Below are 16,010 nucleotides of genomic sequence, written 5' to 3'. Positions count from 1 at the left end.
GCTACGTGAGAGACTAAAACTAACAAGGGCCAGGAGACAAATGAACGCGGCCCGTGAAGCATTCCTGGTGGGTAGAAATGCCGAGGGGAGTAGAGGGGTTCTTACTGTGAGGCTAGACCGTTCGTCGCCTCAGGGATCCCGGGGTGGAGGTGCGAGCAAATATGGCACACCCTGGAAAGAAAAAGAAAGAAAGAGCGGCCACGAGCGGCTGAATAGTGAAAACACAAGCCGAACAGTACTGTAAGCCTTACCAAAAGGATACAGGAGCCAGAAGGTGCACTTACGCCCTCGCTGCTCGGCACCCGTTAGGAACCTACACCGCCTCGAGCCACCGGGTCCAGGGAGAGAAGAGACCAGGGGCGAGGTACCTAAAAGCAAGAGTGCAGAGAGGAAGCCCGTCGGTGATAGGGCAGCGCATCACATGCTGTGTTGTGATTGGATGAGCCCCAGCCGATAGGACATGTGGAGGCAAAAGGCTCGTCCGATTATTACCATAGACAGCTAGTCAATAGAGGGACGAGACAACCCATGCTGTGCAGTGATAGGTTAAGGCACAGCCAATAGGACGCGAGACTGAGTGGAGGCTCGTCCGCTATTTTGAATGACAACTCAAACAAAGGAAACTTTATGCGGTGCAAAGCGAATAAGCATGAGCACGCAGGATACATCAGAAACGTGTGTCTGTGTTTGAGCACTAGATGCAGATTAGGGGGACGGTTCGTGGAACGGACGTCCACAAGCTCATTCGGAGTAGAGTGCCAGTAGTAAACTGGGAAGCGGTGTGTTTAAGGGGACACTGCATGTCATGTGCCCCTGGTGGTCGGAGAAAGCTAATTGCGTAATGGGGTACAGCACAAGGGGGTCAGAACAGGACTATATACAGGTCATTGGTGGTATGGTTAACAGACAAGAAATTTCTTGTCTGTTAACCATACCACCAATGACCTGCACTGGACAGTAATCGAAGAAGTCACAACACGCAGAAACACTCAAAAAATCCTTTTCGAGAAGGAACAAAGATGGGTGTACCGTCTGGGTACCAACCTGGTGGGTCTTAATGACAATATACCCTGGGTCAACATACTCTAAGTATGCTCTCATTTTTTGCATTTACTTTGATGGTACCGCTGATCAACAGTGACCTTCACATCTACTGGGCTGGGTCACCTTGTGTGATTCCACCATTGTCTACCCAGTATATAGTCCTGTTCTGACCCCCTTGTGCTGTACCCCATTACGCAATTAGCTTTCTCCGACCACCAGGGGCACATGACATGCAGTGTCCCCTTAAACACACCGCTTCCCAGTTTACTACTGGCACTCTACTCCGAATGAGCTTGTGGACGTCCGTTCCACGAACCGTCCCCCTAATCTGCATCTAGTGCTCAAACACACACACGTTTCTGATGTATCCTGCGTGCTCATGCTTATTCGCTTTGCACCGCATAAAGTTTCCTTTGTTTGAGTTGTCATTCAAAATAGCGGACGAGCCTCCACTCAGTCTCGCGTCCTATTGGCTGTGCCTTAACCTATCACTGCACAGCATGGGTTGTCTCGTCCCTCTATTGACTAGCTGTCTATGGTAATAATCGGACGAGCCTTTTGCCTCCACACGTCCTATCGGCTGGGGCTCATCCAATCACAACACAGCATGTGATGCGCTGCCCTATCACCGACGGGCTTCCTCTCTGCACTCTTGCTTTTAGGTACCTCGCCCCTGGTCTCTTCTCTCCCTGGACCCGGTGGCTCGAGGCGGTGTAGGTTCCTAACGGGTGCCGAGCAGCGAGGGCGTAAGTGCACCTTCTGGCTCCTGTATCCTTTTGGTAAGGCTTACAGTACTGTTCGGCTTGTGTTTTCACTATTCAGCCGCTCGTGGCCGCTCTTTCTTTCTTTTTCTTTCCAGGGTGTGCCATATTTGCTCGCACCTCCACCCCGGGATCCCTGAGGCGACGAACGGTCTAGCCTCACAGTAAGAACCCCTCTACTCCCCTCGGCATTTCTACCCACCAGGAATGCTTCACGGGCCGCGTTCATTTGTCTCCTGGCCCTTGTTAGTTTTAGTCTCTCACGTAGCATTGAGACTCCACGTCGATTCCGTGATACATCGCTAGTCACGCTATTCAGGTGAAGTCTTGTTTTACTTCCCTGACACCAGTATCTGGCTAATTCTAGGTGCACTGACAGCACATCTTTTATGCACCTGAGGTACTGATTATTGGCACAGTCCCCATCCATGCACTATGTTTTAGCCTATAAATATGGCGCTTTATAATGTCATGACTACGCACATTTACGATTCTTTTGTGTTTTGTCTTGTGTATGTACGTCTCTCTTTTCATTATAGAGTAAACTCGTTTCTCTCCACCATTTTATTCTTTTGGCGGATTTTGTCCTGTGTTTATATATTATTTTTCACACAGCAGCCCACGGGAGGGTGAACCTTAGCGCGTTCACACCACCGGGGCACCCACACTTCCACTCTGGTCCTGATGAAAGCCTGTAGATCACACATAAAGGCAGAAACATGTTGACCGCCATGGAGTGAACCCGGTTTGTTATTTTTTGACCATCACTCCTTTTTATTATGTTTTAATTTTCCAATTAGCAAAACGAATAAAACACTTTTTTGACTTAATTGGGAATTTTAAATTCACTGTCACCACACAAAACCCCGCTCCGCAGTAACCTGGCGTTGCAGCACACTGGGATGGCATTCGGCCATGCCCGGTGGAGCCCGATGATGAAGCATGTCACCAACCAGGTTGGTGAGTGAGGGCTTTTCATACATAATTTGTATTACCTCCGTAGGTCTGTTTTCCTCCCTGTAATTGATCGGGCAGGTTCTGACCTTGGAGACCGGTGCTTCCTTGGATGGTGAGTGCATTCTTGAGATTACACTGACTTCGTTGGTTTATACATTTTCCCTTGAGGGGATCAGTCGTGTTATTACCCTTCCTCTTTTGTTGTTACTTGAGATTTCAGGGGTGCATCAGGGTGTCATCTTGATACCCTTGCACCTTTGATATTATTCTCAAATTGCGATTAGCAAATTGCGAATCGCAATTTGAGAATTACTTCCCATTCATTCCTATGGGTCTCCTGGCCCATAGAAATGAATGGGCAGGTATTCCTTAATTGCGATTTCGCAATTTGCTATTCGCAATTAAGGAATTTTAAGAAATCGCTAAATATTAGCGATATTTTAAATACATCCCATTTTGCGATTCTCAAATAGCGATTCTCAAAAAATCGCTATTTGAGATTCGCAAATTCGGGTTTTCATACATATGCCCCCAGGTGGTTAGCCAAGAGAAGCCGAAAGTGACTCTGCTTCACCCTACAACACCACAAGAGCTATGTGTTCAAAATGATGCAGTTCAAGATAAGATTTATAAAAAAGGATGATCACCTTATGTTGTTAGTAAGAGAGGTTTATGTTGAGTCTACATCCCCACACCTATCCAGACAGGAAAAGGAAATGTCATCAATAATCAACAGGAGGAGTGCAGACCTCCAAGCATGGCTACTTTTCCATTGTAGATGTTCAGAACATACCGAAAGGAAAACTATCTATCATAGAAGCACTCACAGTCCCCAGCAATCATAAGCGTCAGCCTGAGACATTGACTGCTTAGAAGATAGCTGAGGAGTACAACCTGGAACTGAAAGCTACCAAATCACTCCTGGAAATATTTATCCCTTTTGATGTCGAAATAGTTCCTCCGACAGACGCAAACATAATTAAACCTACATAAAAAGAGTTTCATTGTTTTTGAGGCCAAATTTACTTTTATGGCTCAAATACTAGCTTCCTGAATCACTGGGACTGGATTTTGCCACTCTTCTTTTTTATGTATTGATATGCGATACAAATAGGTACATGGCGTCCAGAATGGTCATAAAAATATTTCCAGTAAGTGACCATAATATCCTCGCAGTGGTGATAGGCTGAATGAGAGGATATATTGTTCAGATGTGTATTAGCGCTAAGACACATTTGGGTATTTATGCGCTTTTATAAATCTCATTAACATAACATAACATTAAAATAAACGTATACCATTTTACTTTAAAAACAACTGCTGCATTTGAAAAAAAATAAAGATAAAGATAAAAAATTATTAAAAATATTTGTATTAAAAAGCAATCACAGACATGGTGGTCTGCTGGCCCCAGCAGGCCATCATCCCTTGGATGTCTGCAATTCCTAATGGGTCACACACTGCGACCTACCTCTTCACCATTCATGAGGTAGGTCTATCACTATTACTAACCTGTATATTTTTGTACATTAGAAATTGCGATTTCCTAATTACGATTCACAAAGAATCTCAATTTGAGAATTGCAATCCTTAAATTCTGCCCCTATATCCCATAGCTCCTTGGCTGTAAACAGTGGAAGGGCGCAAGCCATCCAATGTAAAGGACCGTTAAAGAGCCTATGTTCCAGGAGAGGAAAAAGCACAAGAGGAAGGAACGCAATTCAATAAAAAGCAAGCAACTCAGATTGACAAGAAAACCAACCAATGGTAAGCAATGAGATGACCCAAGTCCACTATAAAGATTGGTATAGTTCACAATAGGACAATAATAGCAATTAGATGCTTCAAACAAACTACCGAAGCGCACAAGGAAGTCCAAAAGTACAATATGCATCCAAATGAAAAAATCATCTGTGTGAATTACTGTGGAAAGAATAAATCATGCACAAAACAGCCTCAAGTTTGCAATAAGGCCGGGGGAAGCTGGCTTAGTGCCGCTACGAGGAGTTCCACGGAGTTGGAAAAAATCTCTGTGGAACTCCGCTCCGCTCTGCTGCCCTCCACCCTCCCTAATTTAATTATTTTTAAAAAAGGCACTTACCTGCTGGGTGTCTCTGGGCTGCCTCCTTCTCGCCATGGTCTCTCTCTCTCTTCGCCGTCCTCGCTGTCCTCGTCCATGGAAAGCCCTACGTTGTACGTCTTGCGAGTTTCCATGGACGAGGACAAGGAGGAGAGAGAGGCCATGGTGAGGAGGAGGCAGCCCGGAGACGCCCTAGCAGGTAAGTGCCTTTCTTATATATAATTAAATTAGGGAGGGCGGCGGGGCTGGCTAACTCCGCTCCACCACGGAGTCGTAGTTGTGCCTGAACTCTGCTTTCTCAACGGAGAAGGCAAAACTCCGTTGGCGGAGCGGAGTTCTCCGCCCGGGGTTATTTTGCAACAGGAGAGATTTACATTTGAATGCATATTGTACTTTTGGACTTCCTTGTGTGCTTCGGCATTTTGTTTGATGTTTATCTGCCGGCCTGAACTTCCTTGGCCTTGACTATCACACCCTGGGTGGCAGGATGTTTATAACAGCAAAGCACCAATTCAGAATTCTGTTTGCTGTTTATACTGATTTTCCCAAACTTTTTTGTGCTGCTTAAGATGTGCAAAGTTTTGGCATAGCCACCGTCATTCTGTGTATTAACAATTAGATGCTGTACGTAGGTGAGACGTAAAAACAAAACTATTGCTTTCCTCACAATAAACACACATCTGTCTCCAGAAGGTCTGATGGAAGAAAACGCAGCTCCTGAAGGTATCACACTGGAGCTCGTACCTTCTGTAAATCTCAAAAAAGAAAGAATTGCACCTGCAAAATTCACAATAAAAGCATAGTCAATGCGAGTCTCGCAAACAGAGCAAGTCCCTGCAATTCTTACAGTATAAAGCACAGCTCGTGCAACTGTTGCACAGCCGGTGCAGCCCCTACAGGTCTCATCATAGAAAGCACAGCCAAGCAGATCTCACAACAGGTCTATCAAAGGGAAACACTGCTGCTGCAAGTCTCACCATAAAACTCACATCTCCTGCAGGTCTCAGACTCGAAGCACAGCCCCTGCAGGTCTCAGACTAGAAGCACAGCCCCTGCAGGTCTCAGACTCGAAGCACAGCCCCTGCAGGTCTCAGACTCGAAGCACAGCCCCTGCAGGTCTCAGACTCGAAGCACAGCCCCTGCAGGTCTCAGACTCGAAGCACAGCCCCTGCAGGTCTCAGGCTAGAAGCACAGCCCCTGCAGGTCTCAGGCTCGAAGCACAGCCCCTGCAGGTCTCAGACTCGAAGCACAGCCCCTGCAGGTCTCAGGCTAGAAGCACAGCCCCTGCAGGTCTCAGGCTAGAAGCACAGCCCCTGCAGGTCTCAGACTCGAAGCACAGCCCCTGCAGGTCTCAGACTCGAAGCACAGCCCCTGCAGGTCTCAGGCTAGAAGCACAGCCCCTGCAGGTCTCAGGCTCGAAGCACAGCCCCTGCAGGTCTCAGGCTCGAAGCACAGCCCCTGCAGGTCTCAGACTCGAAGCACAGCCCCTGCAGGTCTCAGACTCGAAGCACAGCCCCTGCAGGTCTCAGACTCGAAGCACAGCCCCTGCAGGTCTCAGACTAGAAGCACAGCCCCTGCAGGTCTCAGACTCGAAGCACAGCCCCTGCAGGTCTCAGACTCGAAGCACAGCCCCTGCAGGTCTCAGACTCGAAGCACAGCCCCTGCAGGTCTCAGACTCGAAGCACAGCCCCTGCAGGTCTCAGACTCGAAGCACAGCCCCTGCAGGTCTCAGGCTAGAAGCACAGCCCCTGCAGGTCTCAGGCTCGAAGCACAGCCCCTGCAGGTCTCAGACTCGAAGCACAGCCCCTGCAGGTCTCAGACTCGAAGCACAGCCCCTGCAGGTCTCAGGCTAGAAGCACAGCCCCTGCAGGTCTCAGGCTCGAAGCACAGCCCCTGCAGGTCTCAGACTCGAAGCACAGCCCCTGCAGGTCTCAGACTCGAAGCACAGCCCCTGCAGGTCTCAGACTCGAAGCACAGCCCCTGCAGGTCTCAGACTCGAAGCACAGCCCCTGCAGGTCTCAGACTCGAAGCACAGCCCCTGCAGGTTTGTTAATCGAAAAGCTCCTTCGAGTGTCACGAAAGGAGGCACAGAACTAGCAGAAAGAAAATCTCCCGTCGATGTCACAATACAAATCACTGATCCCGAACGCTTGATCATAGAAACCACAGCTCATGAAGTACTGGCAATGTAGCAGTACAACACCACAGGGGGTTACCCATAAAACCAGTCGAGACCGGGTGGGTATCTTGTATTATAGCAAACAACAGTGTCTCACCAGGTAATATTCATAGACAATGATATATATGCATGACAAGTGCAAAAAAGAAAGAGAGAGCCAGGGAGACAAAAATGACTACTTGAAAGTTTAAGGAGCGTTTTTTCAGGGAAACAAGGTAAAAGTGTTACATGCAAACAAGCGCACGAGGTATCTAGGCATCCTCGTGCGCTCGCGTGTATGGCATTGTTTATTTATGAAGTGGGGATGCTGTGACATGTGCCGCTGTGCACGTGGTTAGTCTTTGAAATATACTTGTTGGCATAGTTGCCAAGGTTTCAGATTGCCATGTGTGACATTCTCATAACTTCAATGTAATTATGAGTGACATTTCAACGATTATGAGCGACACTTTCTCACGAGTAATATACATATGAGAAATGACACCAGTGAGTGAGGCTGAGGCACACATAGGTCACAGCCAGGCTGTATGTTATTATTTCAAGACTACTATAGCAGCCTCAACCATAATAAAAACAGTCAACCCTAGCTGAGCAGTCCTCCCCTATGTGCCCAGCCCTGCAGCAAGCACCAGATCACACCAGCCGCAGGCAGCCTGTCACAGAGCTACAGGCTCTATTGACAGTGACGCTGCTGATCAGTGCTGAAAGTAAAGTAGTTGCTGTTGGACCCGGGTTGACCGGCACATTAATGAAGGGAGAAATGAGAGGGAGAGGATTCCAGCCGCTTCTGACAGCTCTCTGTATCCATAAGCAATGCTTCTGTGACTGCAGGTTGACAGATCCATGCTCGCACCTGTGCAGCACTACTATCCATGCAGTGTGGATGCCTCAATGGTGTGGAGTACTGCCTACTTTCTTCTGGAAGACATAAGAGTTTGAGTTACAACCCCATCCGGTATATAGAGAAGAAATACTATAATGTAGTTAGAGATGAGAAAACGGGGATCCAATGACAGACATCAGTACAGTGACAAGATAACCCCATGTTACCAAGGATGCCTTGCTCCTGTTGTAGATTTTCATTCAACAACAAATCTACTGCATTCTGGTCATTGCAGTCCTGGCTCGCATCGTTTGAACTAACAGAAAATCCCAGGAATACAGCACTGTGTCCCTACTTACATGGAGTCATCTAATTACCTTAGACAGGCAACAGGCCTGATGTGTGGGAGAGTGGTGAAGAACCGGGGTTTAACCCAGCGGCATCAGGGGCACGCCTAAGATCTTCGAGTTCACCTGTCTTGGTATATAGAGACACAGAATACTTCTGGATGGCATCAGAGACCAAGTTTATTAGCTGCAGCTAGTAACAGTGATCCTAGAAATACATCACGGTGTAAATTCTCAGGAGACTGCTCATTTTACTAAGGCGAGACGTCTCCTTTTATACCCAAGATTCACATTATAAATGTACACCCACTGCACAAAATTCTAGCCAATAAGGTACATTTTCAAACAAAGTGTCACATAACAAAAACTCAATTTACAGTATCCCAACCCAAAAGTTAATTATTAGGAATGTCCCAAATTCAATCTCCACAAGCCAGACAAACCTATAATTGAAAGCATAACCCATGTAATGAAGAAACATAAAAAAAAAACGGTAACAGATGCTGAACAAGATAAGGCATGTGCAAGGAAACTAAAAGTTAAAGATGTCCTGAACATTGATTGGCAATCTCAGACAAAGATCGATCAGGGAAATTGGCTTTGCGGGGTCAGTTTCAGGTGCAGAGGTCAGTTTCTTACAGTTCATTTCAGAGTCAAAAAGAAACCTAGTCAATGTATACATGAACTAAGAAGGCCAGGCCACTTTATTCGCCAGGCTACCTTCACAGGCCTACGTGAGGGCAACACAAAATGGTGGCACAGAACAAAATGGAGTCAGACTCGAGAATTACAGAACCTCAGACCCTCCTTTTGCCATTACGTAGGCAATAACCTAAGACTCATGTTAATCTGAATCTAGGTCTATGTCGATATTCATTAGGCCATCAAGGTGTTGCTGTAGCATCATCCTATTATTCTCTACTTCTCTCGGGACAGGTCTCCGAACACACATAGTAGCACAAAGACTACAAATGGCGGGACCACACTGGATGCAAAGACAACAAGAGAAAAGGATGGTTAAAACCATACCAAGGAATGTCAACATCTTCCATCCCCATTTGGACAGCAGTCCCCAAAACCATCCCGTCAATGACCAGTCTCCTTCGTCTACATGGATAGACTCAGAGATTTTATACAACCTAGAGATGGCTTGGTACACTGTAGGGGCATTATCTGGAATGTAAACACAGCAACTGGATCCAATCAATTTACATACTCCTCCTCGATCTGCAAGTATGATGTCTAATACCATACGGTTCTGCAAAGTCATAAGGCGGTCCGCTTGAAGCTCAGCTGTAACATTACTAAGAGCACCTGCTGTCTCATTAATAGTAGCTTCAACAACGCGGACAAGCTGTCGAATATGCCTACTATTGATCACAGGACCCCAAAAGGGCAAGAAGCCCTTGAAGAAATCTCCTACTTCGTGTGCTGCGGTATCTTCCTTATTGAAGACACCTCTACCATATCTCGTTCTATGATAGTCTGAAGCAGTAGTGTATGTAGGGGGAAGTAGAAACGCCACATAACATGTTCCTGAAAAATCAGGTGGCAACCACATGTAGGCTCTGTCATGACAAACAAAATATGTGCCTTTAGCTGGCACAAACGGTGGAGAAGTCCGAGATGAATAGACATAGGTTTGAGCACACACACTCTTACCTAGCTGAGCTTTCGGATTCCGACCATTACCTTGAAAACAAAAGTGGCCTTGGTGGGGTACAATCCAAATAGGGGGAGACCTTTTTTGTCTCCCCTTCTCTGTCAAACTGGTACTATATCCAGTCACGTTCCAACCAACGTAAGCCTGCACCTCATCCTTAGGGATAGCATTATATGCATCAATATCTCAGATCATAGCTACTATTCCCCTTATTAAGGCCCTATTGCTCGAGTTATCTTTAAGGGAACGTAAGGGGCGTACCTCATTTGCATAGATAAACATGGTCTGAAAAGCCCACACAGACCCATTAAAAGAAAAAGGCAAAACCAAATATAGCATACCATTATCTGTGGTATGAGGCATAAGACCACGAACCCAACAATTAGTGGTATTTACTACTAACTGATGCTGATGCAACAACTGTATAAACGAGTTGTTGACAAATTCTGATCTCCTTGTCTGTTCATGTTCAGGCAACGTATAAAACTGGTACAAAGAAACAGTAGTGAAAGAAAGCATAGGTTGGGAGGTGGGTGCAGATGTCTGTTGTGTAGCATAGACAGTCCAACCCACACAAGCTATTGTGATACTTAAAAACATCAAAAAGCACAATATTATAAAACATTTGCTATGTTTCAATGTACAAAATCTTGTCTTAAGATCTATTCTCTCAACATCTCTTTCAGTAACAACAGACTCCATCCTCTAACGTGCTGCTCGCGGCAATTTTCCTTCCTCACTCAAGTGTGCGTCCAGGCATCCTAGACGTCCCTAGAACCGCAGACCTTTCGTCAATACGCGGGCCACCCCTTAAGTTCTTATACCGCGACCCTGCAGCTGAACCCGGATGGTGGTTCGAAAAAGAAAAAGAAAAATAGTCTCTTGTCTGAAAGAGTGTATTTCACAAAAAAATTCAAATCTTATTTGTCCTTTTTAGACCTTAAGTTGTAGCGTTCTTTACCAGGCACAGTTTGATCCTGAAAGAGTGTCTCTGGGTGCGTAGTATCAAGTCTCAAACATGGCGGCACAGCTTCTTGCAAGACTTTATCATCTGCACGTTCTGACTGAGTCCATTCCAGATGTGCATCGCTAAAAGGTACAAATCTCGAAACCCTTTCACTCTCGGAATCGGCAACACCTTCCCGGACCCACTTATCGTACAGTAAGGGCAAAGGTATCTTCTTACAATGGGTACCATGTACCCAGTTTTTCTTGCTGAACACCTTAATAGCAGTCCGAGTTGATAACAGGACTTGGTATGTTATGTTATGTTATGTTATGTTATGTTAAAATATTTATACCGCGCACTTTCACCATCGGTTTCTTGGCGCTAAATGACAAATAACAGAGAGCCAGGATGAGATAAATTAGCCGTATGCAGATTGGAAGAGCGAGGTTTTCAGAAGTCTGCGGAAGCATTCATACTTAGGGCAGATGCGAAGAGCTAATGGCAGAGCGTTCCAGGTAGAAGGGGCCAAAACAGAAAAGGAGAGGCCACCATGCTTTTTCCTTTTATACTTGGGAATCTCAAGAAGGTTAAGAGAGGAGGATCGAAGGGTTCTGGAAGGGGTATAACGGGACAGATTAGAGGAAATGAAGGCCGGGGCAGCCTGTGAGAGGGCCTTGAAGGTAGAACATGCCATCTTGAAAATACATCGTTTGGAGATAGGAAGCCAATGAAGACTGTGAAGGAAGGGAGTGACATGTTGGAATTTCGGCTGGTGGAAAATCAGGCGGGCAGCTTGATTCTGCACCAGCTGTAAGCGATGCAGATGACAAGCCGGGAGACCGGCATATAGTAAGTTGGCGTAGTCAAGCCTGGAAGTGATGAGTGCCATAACAACTAGGGTCAGGGCTTCTTTAGTAAAAAACCTACTGATCTTACGAACCCGCCTAAGATGGAAGAAGCAGGCTGAGGTGACCGCGTTGATTTGTGGCTTCATTGAAAGATCATCAGAAATAATCACTCCCAGGCTTTTGACAGAACACACAGGGACCGGAGCGGTCCCCAGGGATAGAGGCCAAAAAGAGGAGTTCCAAGGATGGTTGGAGCTGCCAACCAAGACAAGCTCAGTCTTAGTAGGATTCAGCTTCAAGTGACTATGATACATCCATTCCGCAATGGACAACATAGTCGACTGAAAATTAAGACAGGAGGATGGGGAGGAGTCAATAGGAAAAATCAACTGAAGGTCGTCAGCATAGTTGAAACTAGTAACTGGCGAATCACGGAGGGAGACTAGGAGAGGTTGGAGATACAGATTAAAGAGGAGAGGGGACAATGCAGAGCCCTGTGGGACGCCGCAAGGGAGAGAGGTGTAAGGGGCAGAGAAGGAGGAGAGATGGACGGACTGTGATCGCTGATGAAGAAAGGATCTGAGCCAGTCAAGGGCCACTCCCTGAATGCCGGCATTGTGGACACGGTCGATCAGGATGGAATGATCGACCGTGTCAAAAGCCGCCGAGAGGTCCAACAGGACAAGGGCCTGAGAGGTGTTATTGTCGGCACCCTTCCTGAGGGTGTCCATGACTGCTACTATGACCGCCTCGGTGGAGTGGAGGGGTCTAAAGCCCGCCTGCTGAGAGTCCAAGAAACCAGATTCCTCAATAAATGAACTCAAACAGCGGGTGACATAGGTCTCCAAAATTTTTCCCAAGTAGGGAAGAAGGGAGATGGGTCTGTAATTGCTGAGTGTAAGGGGATCAGTGTTAGGTTTTTTTAAAATAGGAACAATAGATGCTTGCTTAAAGGAGAGAGGGACCTCCCCAGTAGCAAGAGAGTTATTGAGAAGAGCAAGGGGAGGGCCTGGGCATGTTAGGAAGGCTTCTCTCAGAATCTGAGGGGGACAACAATCGTTGGGGGAGCCTGATTTAACTTTAAGAAGAAGAGAGATGAATTCTTGTGAAGAGATAGGGGGGAATCTAGACAGGGAGCTAGTGTTTTTTAGAGGGAGGGGGGGCGGAGTGGGGGATGCCGGGGTCGGAATATTGTTTTTTATTGTGATGATCTTGTCAATGAAGTACGAGTTAAGTGAATCGCAGAGAGATTGAGTCGGCAAAGGTTGGGGAGTGACCCTATCCGGCAGGGATAACTCATTAACAACAGAAAAGATGGTTTTGGAATTGTTGTTGGAATCCAAAATGAGTTTAGAATAATATGTCGTTTTGGCTGCCAAGATCGATAATTTATACAGCTTCAACGCCTCAGTGTAAGCTAGTTTTAGTTGAGGGTCATAATGGCAACGCCAGCGGCGTTCAAATTGCCGCAAGGCGAGTTTCTCCGCTTTCAGTTGGTCCGTGAACCAGCGTTGGGCGTCATGAGGGCGCTTAACTTTGATGTTCTTAAAGGGGGCGACTTTGTCGCTGGCCTGACGTAACCAGGTATCGAGGTTATCTGACTGAGCTGTAAGCGAAGTCGACGGGGTAGGTACAGTGGAGGCTAGTGAGGCATAGAATTCAGCCAGATCCGCTCTATTCCAGTTCCGGGCTCTAAAATTCTTAATCCGGGGGGAGGGCATATAGTGTGTAAGTGAAGGACAAAAGAAATGAAGTAGTGATCAGACCAGGAACAAGGGAAGACCAAAGGAGGAGATATGTCGAGGTCAGACATCCAGACCTGGTCCAATATGTGACCTTTGCAGTGAGTAGGAGTATGAATAGATTGAGAAAGATTCATTCCTTTTAATAAGTCTGTGAATTCCAGCGATGATTGGCTTTCATGAGTGTCCGAAGGCCAGTAGTTAAAATCGCCGATTATTATAATATTCGCATAGCTGATAGCTAGTTGGGCGATAGAGTCGCTGAAAAGTTTAGGGAAAAGGGGCATATGATCAGGCGGTCTGTAAACAAGAATACAAGCAAAAGATAACTTGGGAGAGGAAAATTTTAAAGCCAGATAATCAGTATTGGGAAGCGGAGTTACGTCAATCTCTGAAAAGGTGTGGGTCGAGCGGATGATAGCTGCCACCCCACCACCCGTCTTCCCTGCAGGCCGATTAGCTTGAATAATGTAATATCCCGAAGGGATTGCTGCAAGGATATCAGGGGCCGAAGTTTCTGAGATCCAGGTTTCAGTTAAAAGGAGAACATCAATAGAGCTCTGGTGCAATAACTGAAAAATCTCAAGCTGATTACTTATAAGTGAGCGGGTGTTTAGGTAGTAGATGAGTAAAGAGGAGGTGGTCTGCTGTGTAGAAGAAAAAGGATTGGGGGGAGAACCAAGTGTCGGACAACCAGAGGGAACAAAAATGCCACATGCCTGGGCCATACTAGCAGCTCGAGCAGGTATAGGTCCTGTGGATTTGAGTCCCAGGAGCTCGGAGGAGGAATATGAGTAAAATTGGGCAATATGGCAGGGCCCTGGGCCTGGTCGGCCGCGGACGGGCGCAGACGGGCTTGACTTGTGCGCGACTTCGGCGCGAAGTCGGCGCTCCCGCTGCGCTCGTCCGCTGCGCTTCCTCCATGCTGCCATTAAATACTAGGGGGCGAGGGAACACTAGACCGCTAACCTGCAAACGTTACGTGCAGGGCGGAAGTGGTGTCACGAGCGGAAGTGACGCTCCTCGAACTGACCCTCCGCACAAACGGCACAAGCCGGGGCGGAACGGGGTCACGAGGGGATGAAAGTACAGGTGAGTACACAGTGGTGTTCGTTTTAAAATGCTTTTTCAGCGTGCTTAGTTAAAAGAAGGTTAACTGCAACAAAAAACATAAATCATAAACAAACAGCATCCACAACAGCGCAATAACACGCAGCCTGACTCGCCGCGAATGTCAAAGGGCCTGGGAGCAAGAGTCTCACTATTTATACTTGACAGGCTCAGCAACACTAGACCGCTAACCTGCAAACGTTACGTGCAGGGCGGAAGTGGTGTCACGAGCGGAAGTGACGCTCCTCGAACTGACCCTCCGCACAAACGGCACAAGCCGGGGCGGAACGGGGTCACGAGGGGATGAAAGTACAGGTGAGTACACAGTGGTGTTCGTTTTAAAATGCTTTTTCAGCGTGCTTAGTTAAAAGAAGGTTAACTGCAACAAAAAACATAAATCATAAACAAACAGCATCCACAACAGCGCAATAACACACAGCCTGACTCGCCGCGAATGTCAAAGGGCCTGGGAGCAAGAGTCTCACTATTTATACTTGACAGGCTCAGCAACACTAGACCGCTAACCTGCAAACGTTACGTGCAGGGCGGAAGTGGCGTCACGAGCGGAAGTGACGCTCCTCGAACTGACCCTCCGCACAAACGGCACAAGCCGGGGCGGAACGGGGTCACGAGGGGATGAAAGTACAGGTGAGTACACAGTGGTGTTCGTTTTAAAATGCTTTTTCAGCGTGCTTAGTTAAAAGAAGGTTAACTGCAACAAAAAACATAAATCATAAACAAACAGCATCCACAACAGCGCAATAACACGCAGCCTGACTCGCCGCGAATGTCAAAGGGCCTGGGAGCAAGAGTCTCACTATTTATACTTGACAGGCTCAGCAACACTAGACCGCTAACCTGCAAACGTTACGTGCAGGGCGGAAGTGGTGTCACGAGCGGAAGTGACGCTCCTCGAACTGACCCTCCGCACAAACGGCACAAGCCGGGGCGGAACGGGGTCACGAGGGGATGAAAGTACAGGTGAGTACACAGTGGTGTTCGTTTTAAAATGCTTTTTCAGCGTGCTTAGTTAAAAGAAGGTTAACTGCAACAAAAAACATAAATCATAAACAAACAGCATCCACAACAGCGCAATAACACGCAGCCTGACTCGCCGCGAATGTCAAAGGGCCTGGGAGCAAGAGTCTCACTATTTATACTTGACAGGCTCAGCAACACTAGACCGCTAACCTGCAAACGTTACGTGCAGGGCGGAAGTGGTGTCACGAGCGGAAGTGACGCTCCTCGAACTGACCCTCCGCACAAACGGCACAAGCCGGGGCGGAACGGGGTCACGAGGGGATGAAAGTACAGGTGAGTACACAGTGGTGTTCGTTTTAAAATGCTTTTTCAACGTGCTTAGTTAAAAGAAGGTTAACTGCATCAAAAAACATAAATCATAAACAAACAGCATCCACAACAGCGCAATAACACGCAGCCTGACTCGCCGCGAATGGTATGGACCGGTCAATCTTGGTTCCAAGTTCTTTGACCTCTGGAAATTCTT

General features: G+C 47.1%; 1 protein-coding gene and 1 pseudogene across 2 annotated transcripts in view; both read left to right on the top strand.

The window, feature by feature from the left end:
* Positions 1-3,755, top strand: part of LOC146857858 (NADH dehydrogenase [ubiquinone] 1 alpha subcomplex assembly factor 4 pseudogene) — a 73,288-nt pseudogene extending 69,533 nt beyond the window's left edge.
* Positions 1-16,010, top strand: part of VWC2L (von Willebrand factor C domain containing 2 like) — a 641,767-nt gene that overhangs the window by 401,154 nt on the left and 224,603 nt on the right. The gene's annotated exons all lie outside the window — the stretch shown is intronic.

Source organism: Triturus cristatus, chromosome 3_2, assembly GCF_964204655.1.
Source record: "Triturus cristatus chromosome 3_2, aTriCri1.1, whole genome shotgun sequence".
Lineage (NCBI taxonomy): Eukaryota > Metazoa > Chordata > Amphibia > Caudata > Salamandridae > Triturus > Triturus cristatus.
The sequence above is the reverse complement of the archived record's forward strand: the minus strand, read 5'-3'. Positions and strand labels throughout refer to the sequence as shown.